Source organism: Leptidea sinapis, chromosome 20 (assembly GCF_905404315.1).
Source record: "Leptidea sinapis chromosome 20, ilLepSina1.1, whole genome shotgun sequence".
Lineage (NCBI taxonomy): Eukaryota > Metazoa > Arthropoda > Insecta > Lepidoptera > Pieridae > Leptidea > Leptidea sinapis.
Genome location: NC_066284.1, coordinates 5,989,527 through 6,001,613, shown reverse-complemented (window position 1 = coordinate 6,001,613; position 12,087 = coordinate 5,989,527). Strand labels below are relative to the sequence as shown.

Sequence of the window (12,087 nt, the reverse complement as noted above, 5' to 3'; positions counted from 1 at the left end):
TTTATTATCCAGTAGATTAGCTATAGGTTATTTTACATTCAGTCAGATTAGGAACTGGTCTCCGTTGGTGTTTAAATGTCATAAATTTATTTGGTGTTAGTCTCGTTTCAGAGATGCTCCGTGTGACGAAATACGTATGGAATTGTTTTCAGCAAAGTTTAATTTTTAAAACTAACCCGGAAGTTCAGTCAAGTGTTCAGCGGAAGCCGATTCTTTGGTGGAGGACGCGTTTAACCCTGACTGTAGATCGTGCGGGTGCGCGGTTCGTGAACAACCTGCAACGTAGGCATTTTTTTTGTAAATAAGGGACGAGACGAGCATGACGTTCAGCTGATGGTAATTGATACGCCTTACCCATTATAATGCAGTGCCACTCAGGATTCTTGAAAACCCCAAAAATTCTGAGCGGCACTACAATTGCGCTCGTCACCTTGAGACATAAGAAGTTAAGTCTCATTTGCTCAGTAATTTCATTAGCTTCGACGCCCTTCAGACCGAAAGACAGTATTGTTTATTTCACATTACTGCTTCACGGCAGAAATAGGCGCCGTTGTGGTACCAATAATCTAGCCGGCTTCCTGTGCAAAGGAGCCTCCCACTGGTCTTTACCAGTGGGAGGATGTCTTTACATTAGTAACATCAGAACTTAACAGTAGTAACAATTTAAATATAAATTCATATCATTAAAATAATAATAGATTTCTGCAAAATAGCGCTTAATTCAATAAAATTTCCTGTGACAATTAATTAGCTAGTACTTTTCTTAAAACAAGGTGAGTGAGGAGAAACATACATTTAAAAATCTTTTGGCAACAATACTCTGGCTTAAATGTCTTAGTTTAAGACTCAGTAAGAAGGTTAATAATAAATTAACTATTGAATTTAATAATCTTAATATATATAAATTACGTGACACGTTGTTTGTCCGCGATAGACTCCTAAACTAATGAACGGATTTAAATGGGGATTACTTCATAGAGTGCAGTTTAGTCCAACTTGAGAGATAGGATAGTTTTTATTTCGATTTGGAACCCATAATTATTTTTATTTCCAATATTTGTTTTGTATGGACATGTTTTCTGTGAGAGAATTTATTGACGTAAGGTTTGACAGTTCTTCTGTGAAACAATTTCATTTTAACAACAAGGAGCATATGCTACGAAATAATTCTTGATATTATGAAAAATTATTGACAAATTCATAAAAAAACAGTATTTTATTTACTATGTACAGGACAACGTCTGTCGAGTCAGCTAGTATATTTATATGTTCTCTCCCTGTGTGTGCAAAGCAATCAAAAATATATAATTATTTGTCCTTCTCAATTTCAAACCTAAATATTATTCATTTAACAACCTACTCATGTTGTTAGGATAATATCAAGTCCCACCACGATATTAGCATATGCATGGCCATTTATTTGCATGTCCACATTTGCATGCCCTTCGTTAATTTTATCTCAACATTGAAATATGTTTGATCGCTACTGCGCAATACGTTTTCAGTTCTTATAATTATTTATTTACATCTCTATGTAAATAGAGGGTATTAATTAAATAAGACGGTTCCCAAGTTACATTTTCAAAAAGTACTAGGTTTGTACTTAAGAAAATTGACATTATTTCATAACTTAAAGTAATAACTAAACTGTAAATATTATTGAACCATATAATAGCATATATTTGATTTGATTGAGACTTCATTTGATTTTTTATTATCTGATTCGACCCAGTGCTCTGTGAACGTCTGGATCACTTAGCGTTGCATAGAGACGTCGCTTCATTGTGTGTCTTCTACCGCATTTATCACGGGAAGTGGTCCGTGCTGTGTCAACTGCTGTTTCATACTAGTCCTGCCGCTGAATTCCACCTTCGAACGACATGCCACAAATTAGGATATCATCCTCACCATCCAGATAAGTGGTGGTCCTCCACAGTGTGGTTTTAAAGGAACTTTTTTCCACGTAATACAAAGCTGTGAAATGAGCTTCCTTGTTCGGTGTTTCGAGGACGATACGACATGGGTACGTTCAAAAGAGCTCGTAGAACTTCCTTAAGCGCCGGCAACACTCTTGTGATTCCACTAGTGTTGCAAGAAAATGCGAGCGGCGGTGATCCCTTAACCAGGTGCCCGTAGGCGCGTTTGTCCTCCTATTAAAAAAAAATCAAATATTTACTGCCGTGCAATTGCAATAAATTACTTATTTAGCCTTTATTGAAGTGACATCTCCTTGATGCGCTCTGAGTACCTACTGTATTTTGTGGATATTTAATCAGAATCAATGTTTATATTGTGTTAATATGTCTTTATAACAAATTTATTTAATTTCTGTAATAAGTACTTAAATACTATGTTATTATTATGGTAATGAGCTGTAACAATAACATCTACACAAAATATGGAACGTGCTTAAACTCAAATTCACAATGTTAGTGTATTTAAAGACGTGTAACATTACATAAGTATTATATTTCGATTATTTTACACTAATAATTCTCGTATACTAATCGTGGATGTTAAATACGTTAATTTTTTGGGTAGTCAACTCGCGGCCACGATACTAAAGTATTCATATCGGCGTATATATCACAGCTATAATTTATTATAAGTATGTCAACAAACCAGTGGGACGCTCCTTTGCACAGGAAGCCGGCTATATTATGGGTATCACAACGGTGCCTATTTCTGCCGTGAAGTAGAAATGTGTAAGCATTACTGTGTTTCGGCTTGAAGCGCGCCGTAGCTAGTGAAATTACTGGGCAAATGAGACTTAACATCTTATGTCTCAAGGTGACGGGTGCAATTGCAGTGCCGCTCAGAATTTTTGGGTTTTTCAAAAATCCTGGGTGGCACTGCATTGTCATGGGTAGGGCGTATCAATTACGAACTAAATTAACATCCTGCTCGTCTCGTCCCTTATTTTCATAAAAAAAAGTTCAATCAAAATACTGCTAAAAGTACATAAATAAGATAAATCCAACATTATTATACTTGCAAAAGTAAAGCCATTTCACGGCCCAATAAACAAACAAACTTGCGGTTGTCAATCAAAGCCACTCATAAGAACTGCCCTCGACCTGTCCACGATGTCTGCAAAAACGAACTACAACAAATATTTTGTATACACGGCGTTTGTTTCGTTGTACTAACTAACATACATAATTTGCTTTGGTTTGGCGCTAGGTCTAAAATTAATCTTGAAACGATGTCGGAATGAAGATGTTGTGTCTTAAGTCCTAAATAGGATCACCAGAAAACATTTCTTACGGGCCAGGGGATAAGAATATTACACCATCTTCTATACAATTATAATAAAATCGTAAGAAAGAAAAAACTTAGTTGATTTTTTTTTGAAGAATAGTTACAGTGTATTCTATACACAATAGCAAATTCAAAAAAGAAGTTTACAATTTTTTTTTCTTTTTGTCTTAATGTATGCCTGAACAAAACACATTTAATTCAAATGTTGCATGGGCATTAACAAGAGATCGGGACAACATAACATTTTTGACGTTCAATAAGTGATTTTAAATCCTATTTTGAATAAAAATATTTGAATTTGAATAGAGGCTACATACTGTTATCACCCTAGATGCAGATAGGTACAGTATTTTTGCTACTTATAGTGTCCACGCAGACGATGTCGCGAGCAGCAAGCTAGTCTATTGTAGAAAGGTGAAGACAATAACAGCCATACAATTTTAACTAGAAGGTGCATGGAAATTTCTAGAAGAAAATGATTTGGACGAATTTGCATGACATAAGCTAGATAAATTATACTAATATTTAGAGGAAACTACTGAACCGATTTGAAAAATTCTTTCACTGTTGGGAAGCTACACAATCCCCAGATGGCATAGGCTTATATTCTCAAGTAAATTAGGGATCCTTACTAAAACTCCAATAATGTAACCCAAGGTGTAAAAAAAATATCTCAAAAATTCTTTGCATCGCGTGCGCTGCGAAAAGCATTGATGATTGAATAAAATAATGTACTACGACTTTGCAGAACACATGATTTTACAAAAACTGTCGCGACAGCATATGTTATAAGTGTTCTTTTATTTTAGAAAAAATATTGAACCAGACCTGTGAGTACGCGGACGAACTCGAGGGGTATCAGCTAGCTTATAAAATGACTCTGCATTAAAAATATTGTGCCAGTAATAGTATTAATCAATCGGAGAAATCACCTCTGGCTTGTATTTTTGAAAGTAGGCCAAAATAAATGAAGATACACGTGAGAAAAATTCATATTCATAATTCAAAACTATTCTAGAATATCTTCTAAAGCCGAATAACTCTTGGAGTTATATATTATCATAAATCGCTTGACTTCGATACGATGGCATCACTTCAAATGTAAATTCATAGCAGAGTTACTGAACGGGGTCGTTGTTTGGACTTGTTTTCAATCTGTTTACAATTATATAGTTTTCGGTCACATTCCTTTTCTGTTTTTATTCTAGCATTTCTCACTTCGTACAAAAGGCGCAATTCCATTATCCTCCTCACTATATTTATAATTCAGTATAATTTGCACTCTCGGCATTATCTCAAACATGCTCACCAAAACCAGTCTCGCCTAACAGAAAGGCAACTAAGCGCGTATAACGCGTTTGTCTTTAATGTCTGAAATTCTTGAGGATCTCTGTTGAGTAAATGAAAGGATAGACCGTTTGTACTCGTTAGGCTTATAATGATGTTAATTCAGCTTTTGTTTTCTTTGCTAGTTGTATATTCGATGAGAGAGAGGCGTACTATTAGAAAAATGAATCTATATCTATCTCTTGCAGGATCGCAACTCGCGACTTATTGTAATGCATGATTTCTGCAATTGTAACAGATATTTGTTACTTGTCTTTATCAATAACAAGTAATACGATTGCACGTAATATTAGTTATATTAACTAAAATATACACCCACAGAAGACGAAAGTCGATAAGATTGCGCCTGCTAATGCATGCAGTGAACACCACTTCTTAAGCTCTAGTGACACCAAAAAAAAACACATAAACGTTGCGTACATGTTAGCCTAAACGAGATTCAATATCTAACAGGGCAGCATCAAGATTCTTAAAGATTACTTGACGATTATTTATAAAGTGTCATGTCAAACTTTTTCTACTACATCGCCTACATCTATGTAATTTAAACATCCTTATTACGAATGCAAATCAAGCAGGTTTGTATCAAATGGGTGGCAACAAATCGCGTTGGCCTGCATACAACTTGCCATCTCATTTGCAAAGTGGACTCACTAACGATTCGCGGTCACCGGCACGAGAAATTGCATCCTGATAACAAGTTAGTCGCTTCGAATACTGCCACGGAATAAGCTTACGGCACAACTTTGGTCGTTAAAACTTTGCCTCTTTTAAACTTCCACACAATGTTTGAAGTTAAATTATTAATAGAAGATTGCGCTTCGTAGATCTGGGAGGGGCAAAAAACAGGACCCATACTGATGGAATTGCAATAAGAAGTGATTTAAATAAAATGATATTAACAAAATAAATTCGTACCAACATTCATGGACACTGTTGACTTCGAATCCGGCTGTCTAGAGATTACAACTCCATCAAAGTCCAATTTTGGTCGGTCAACTGTTTAATTGTGGCGCCATCTGGATCTACTTTGTAGTTATAGTCTATTTAAACCCAATTATTGCATTTTGGAAAATTTACTTAAGATGTCGCTCGTTCAAATATTAACGATTTATTATTATGAGCACTTTTTGACTAATTAACAAATTATTTCCAACGATATAGTTCATAGAAAAATTTATGAAGAGATGATGATAATAATGAGAAGTTAAAAAGGGTTACAACCACAACGTACACTTTGCGTGAATATGCAGTACAATATACACTTTGATCAATATATTTAGACGATTTAGATTTTGGATTCACATTGCAATATTTGTAGGAAGCAACGAATAACTTTGCTGGTAATGTGAAATCCTGTGCTGATTCTCGTCACATTTATTGATTCCAGGTCATTGGGAAGTACATTGAAGATTTGCGTGCACATGCGTGATAGAATATAAGCGGGAGCGTAGGGTTCACTTAATGCTAACTCATCAAGCACGAGCGATCCGGCCAACGCCCTACCTGCACAAAGGTACGATAAATTATCTCAGCCGAACTCAAAAAATAATAAGTAAATAAGTGTCGTTAATGTTGGAAGTGAAATAAGTCTCAAGAATATTAAAGCATTTGTCAAGACACTTCATTTGCTATTCGACTTTTGTAACGCTTTTCAAGAAAATCCTAAAATCCAAATCCAAATCCTTCTAACTCGGTTGCTGCTCGATACCTCACACTTATACAAAAATAAATATACGAATACATTTCCATAAGAGTGGAAAATACGACATAAATCCCATTTGACATCATTAAATCACTCTTTTATTAATTATACGCCACATTCCATTAACTCTATGCACAATACAATATTTTCACTAATCGAATTATTTAACGAGAACAACTTTTGAATATTCGAAACATTCAATAAGTGAGGTCATATTATATAAAAACAGATAGTCTTCAGCATATTATGTAAATGCAATTCGAACTTACGACATACTTGTCTTTTACTTTATAAAATTACACAGTTATTAACATTTACCCAAATTTTACACTATCATAAAAGCACGCAACCGGCCATTTGCAGATAGCATTTAAGCAAAATGTTTAAAAACCTTTGGAATTTTTTTGCTGAGTGTAACTGATATACATTTTTTAGAATAATATTTTAACCACAGTTAAACACACCTATTTACTCTAACTTCTTAAGATTTATAGATATTTTTTGTACTAGGCAATCATAACAACTCTTCAGTTAGTTGGTCTTTCTATGCTATATGCTTTCTCAATAACGAAAAAGAGGCTGAAATTTTTGTGCCTCACAGATCGTTTAAATAGTTTCATAAAAGCTTTTCTATGATAAAATTTGTCTAATATTATTATGGGCACTGTATGTTATACATAAAAATGCTCGGAACGATGCATTAGCATGTTTCTTTGACACACATTTTAAACTATTTTATGCCGGAATACCGCATAATGTCATGGGTAGTAAATCCATTCTTGTCGCTTTCGCATAGTTATGGATATTTTTTCCTATCATACATACGATGGACATCGCGTTAACGCATATTGCACTGTTGAATGTTTGAAAATTATATTCACAAGGCGACAAAAATGCAACTGTAGCATTGTATCACAATTTTATTTATAAATCTCTTGTTCTTGCCCCACTACACTCCATACCAGTATGATTCCTATATTCAAAAAAATTCATTAAAAAGACACATTCAGTATTATGGCAGGATTTTTGGAATGTTTTATGAGTAACATTCTGTTATTAACAATTTGTTATGTATTTAAAGTGATATCCCTCACTTCTGGGATTAATTACACAAATAAAACTGAAAACAAAATTTTATGAACGAAGCGGGACTCGAGCCTTGATTTCTCGCGTACTGTGCGAGCGCTCTTTCCAACAGAGCCAACCGTTCGAGTCACGTTGAAGTTGAGAAGAACCTGAGAGTTGAACAAAAAAATTTTATAAACGATATGTCACTCGAACGATTGGCTCAGTTGGAAAGAGCGCTCGCACAATACGCGAGAGGTGGCGGATTCGAGTCCCGCATCGTTCATTCTGTTATTATTCACTAAAAAAGACTGCCTATTAACAATCTATTTACTATTTATTCGACGGATTTTTGGAAAAAAAATTAATGGTAGTTATATATAAAAGTTTTGAAGTTATCTTTGTTTCTACGCCGAAGAAGTATATACACATACTTTACATAAATAACTTGTTATGTACATACAAAAGAATACACACAGTTTTTTATTTATTTTAGAAGACGCAAGCACGATTATCCAATAGGTACATTGCCAAACGAATTTACCTTCGAATCAATTATTATGATTATAGCCACAAAAACTGTTTAATTTTCAAGGTTCGTTGTGTTTGTTTGATTTAAGTACAGGTGTGTTCAGCAGAGCTCGAAATTAGATGTTAAAATAAATTACTGTTCCATTGTTTTGATTTAAAAACATAAAAAAATTAAACCTAAATTATTTCGGATTACTTATTATTATTATTGGACACTGCGTAAGAGCATACTGCGCTGTTGAATGTTTAAAATTATATTCACAAGGCGACAAAAATGCGACTGTACCATTATATGCGTCGACACTGTGGCTCCTTCTCATGTCCAAGTTACTTCAGTTGGTGCTGGGGCTGCTGCTTCGACTGCCGAAGACAGTAAGCGTCGCAAATATGTTGGTCTCAGTGAGTCATACATCTTTGTGCCGTTTGGTGTCGAGACACTTGGCCCGTGGGGCCCTGAGGCGCGGAGAATGTTCAAAATACTATCTTCGCGCCTCAATAAGGCTACTGGAAACCCAAGCGCTGGCAGCTATTTCGGTCAACGGATCAGCCTTGCTATCCAACGCGGTAATGCTGCCAGTATTCTTGGTACGCTTCCACGTAATGATAGTTTTAATTTTATGTAGTCATAGTATTGTAAATATAGTTATAAGATTTGTTTTACCATTATATAATTTATTATATTAATATTATACCTATATTTTTATATTTTTGAAGAAACTGCAAAATAATAAAACATTTCAAAAACAATGTCTTAGTCCATCCCAATCATGTCAACGTCTGGCCTTAGATTAAGGATTGGTCTCCGCTGCATTCCAACTAGTTACCGCACTACCTCAGAACAAAAGCTTTTTTATTACGGCAACTATTAGATCTTGACACTTAATGGCATCTTTAAAATTTTGTAACATATGCTCCATGTTATTTTAGATTACAATTGATAAAATACAAAATATTTACTTAAGATATCTGATCCCAGTGTCTTTCTGATTTCTTGTAATAATATTCTTACAAATTATTTACTAGGCAACCCGGCACTTAAGTTTCAATTATAAGCAAAGTTTAACAGACTATGTGGCACGTCGCACATTGTTGGAGACTGGCTCGAGTAAGCCCACTTGGGCGTAGTATTCGTTGCCGCACTTTGCAACTACGCCTGCGGTATCTTGTTGGAGCGCAGCGGAGACCAATACTTAATCTAAGCGTCTGGCATTGTACATTCAAGCCACTTTATTTAATCAATTACAGGCTGCAGTTTTCCTGAACCGATACGACTTAGGAACCTTCAAGCATAATGCATTCTCCCAACTTAAAAACCGGCAACGTATCTTTTGACGCACTCCCATCACGTGAGTGTGCAGTGATCAGGTAACCAGCTCGTTTGTTCTTCTATTCTAAAAAAAATCCTGATATTAAATTATACATTAACAATGGAGTCCTGCTCAGGATTATTGAAAAACCCAAAAATTCTGACTATCAGTAGATATGGCGCCCTTCAGACCGAAACACAATAATGCTTACAGATGACTGCTTCCAGGCAGATAGGCGCCGTTGTGGTACCCATGATCTAGCCGGCATCCCACTGGTAAATAGTGCTTATAATTTATCTATACTAATATTATAAAGCTGCAGTGTTTGTTTGTTTGTTTGAACGCGCTAATCTCTGGTACTACTGGTCCGATTTGAATGATTCTTTCAGTGTTGGGTAGTCCATTTATCGAGGAAGGCTATAGGCTATGTTCTTTTTTTTCAAAATTAGGGATCCGTAATAAAATTGCTATTTTGTAACACAAGGTGTAAAATCGAAAACCTATTTTCGCGTGCGCTGCAAAAACTATTGACCATAGAACAAAATGATGTACAATATATATATATAGGCAATATTTTATTACTTATAAAACTATCGCGTGAATTATACTTTATATGGCAAAACAACGTTTGCCGGGTCAGCTATGTATAATATTTATATGCGACGGATAATAATAATAATAATTGTTAGCACATTGTACGGGTAAAAGGGCATGCCCGCCATCGAGCTAGTGTCATGTGCCACGTAGCATGATAACCTTGCTGCTTGACTTAAGTTGTCCTACCATCATTTCCGATTAGCTGATGCCTAACCATCAAATTCATAAGCCGTTGTGAGAGTGAAAAGGTAAATTTTAACCATCAACATGTTAATGTGGATAAGTTTGTATGCAAAGAATATTAAAATGTGAAAGCATCTGTGAGAGGTATTATACCTTGTGGAAGCTGGTGGAAGAAGGCAGAATAGTTTTGCAGGACCGTGGCTAATGGAAGTTCGCTATCTCATCCTTCACTTATGGGCGATAGGCGTGATTGTATGTATGTATGTAAATTGTATTATATTCCGTTAGTATTTCATAGGCTTCATGCCACAATTTTAAGTTTTTTATAGTTATACTTCTTTGGCGCATTAAGAAAAAATGATGAGAATGAAATTTTAAGCTGCGCGCGCATCACTATAACACAAATGTAACAGGGTAAAGTTGGTTCCTAAAATTTTCTAACGTTTGCGACATTCATTATTTTTTTGGTCTCTTCTTCTTCTTCTTCTTCGTGGTTTATTGGCTCTGCGCGTTAAGCGATTGAGCCATTGTCAAATTTTTTGGTCTCTTCTTCCATTGTTAGGATAGGCAAAGGGTTCAAGCCCGTACAGCCGTATTCGTTATTTAATAATTAATTGTCAAAGCCATCGTTGTAAGATTTTTACAAAATTGTTCTTTCTAAAGTAGTAGTAACTTTTTAAACATAGAATAGCACGAGAAATAAATAATTTAATAATATAATAATTAAGGATTTTTGCTTTGTTAGGCCAAAGAAGTTAAATTCTTGCGTGCATACATAAGTACACACACACACTTTTTTATATGCATCTATTCAGACTAGTATCTGGGGCTTTTTGGTTATTATATTATATGCGAATCATTAACAGAGCGGGAGCGCTCTTTTTTTAGACTAACTTCACAAAAAATAATATTTAAGGCTAGCTGAGAGGAGTAGCTCCATGAATCAAGAATATGACGATGATCGTTTTGAAACAAACAAACTAAATCTTCCGATTTATATTATGAAAGTATATTAATTGTGATATACACGCGTATAACAACATTCGTGTGTATATGATACATGTGTTAGTTACATACAACAGGGAGTGTTCCGAAGAGCTGTTCAACCTGATTCCTGCCGCCGAATTTCACCTTCGCACGACACGCCACAAGTAACGATATCATCCCCATCATCTGGATGTGTGGCGGTCCTCCACAGTGCGGTTTTCAAGGAGCTTTCTTCCTCGTACCACGAAGCTGTGGAATGAGCTTCCTTGTGCGGTGTTTCCGGGACGATACGACATGGGTATCTTCAAGAAAAGCGCGTACACCTTCCTTAAAGGCCGGCAACGCTCTTGTGATTCCTCTGGTGTTGCAGGAGAGTGTGGGCGGCGGTGATCACTTAACACCAGGTGACCCGTACGCTCGTTTGTCCTCCTATTCCATAAAAAAAAAAAAAAAACATATGAATAGTTATTTATACATACGCGGGTTCCCCACAGGGGTAGACTGAGAATGTAAATATTCCTTCGTCAGGACCCTGAATATTGAAATACGTCCGTGGCTTCCTACGATCGCATGAACCCTTACAAGCATATGATTTAGATGATTACTAATAAAGTTACTTAAAGTATCGTATTAACCCAAATGGGGGTGCTTTTTAAGATATTATTAAAATAATAATTCTTCTACACCCCACGCTTTTTTTATAATGAAATATATTTTTTTTACACTATTTCCAATTTAAATTTATAAAAATATTTTCTATTTTTTAAGTGAATTTTATATAAAGCGTGTTTTTTAGTTTTTTTAAACTATTATTTATTACATTCGATTTTTGCGTAATATTTAAATTTTTTCGACGTTTCAAGACCTGGAATCTGAAAAGGTCTTGAAAAGTCGGGTTAACTAATCATATAATAAAAATGTAATATTTACGCACAAATCTAATGTGAAAACACGGTAACGATAAAACGCGTTTTAATCCTTTAATAGTGTTTTATTTAAATCGCTTTAACGTTATTTTATGATATACTTCCAATATGGAACAGAATATAAGTTGTTCCACTTATGGCTAATGCATCGAAACAAACGCTTAGCGAATGGCATATA

General features: G+C 35.2%; 1 protein-coding gene and 1 non-coding gene across 2 annotated transcripts in view; one reads left to right on the top strand and one right to left on the bottom strand.

The window, feature by feature from the left end:
• LOC126970335 (ADP-ribosylation factor-like protein 4C) overlaps positions 1–12,087 on the bottom strand; it is a 99,514-nt gene that overhangs the window by 18,666 nt on the left and 68,761 nt on the right. The gene's annotated exons all lie outside the window — the stretch shown is intronic.
• Positions 7,591–7,664, top strand: Trnai-aau (transfer RNA isoleucine (anticodon AAU)). Its single transcript has one exon. It is a non-coding gene; the product is annotated as a tRNA-Ile (tRNA).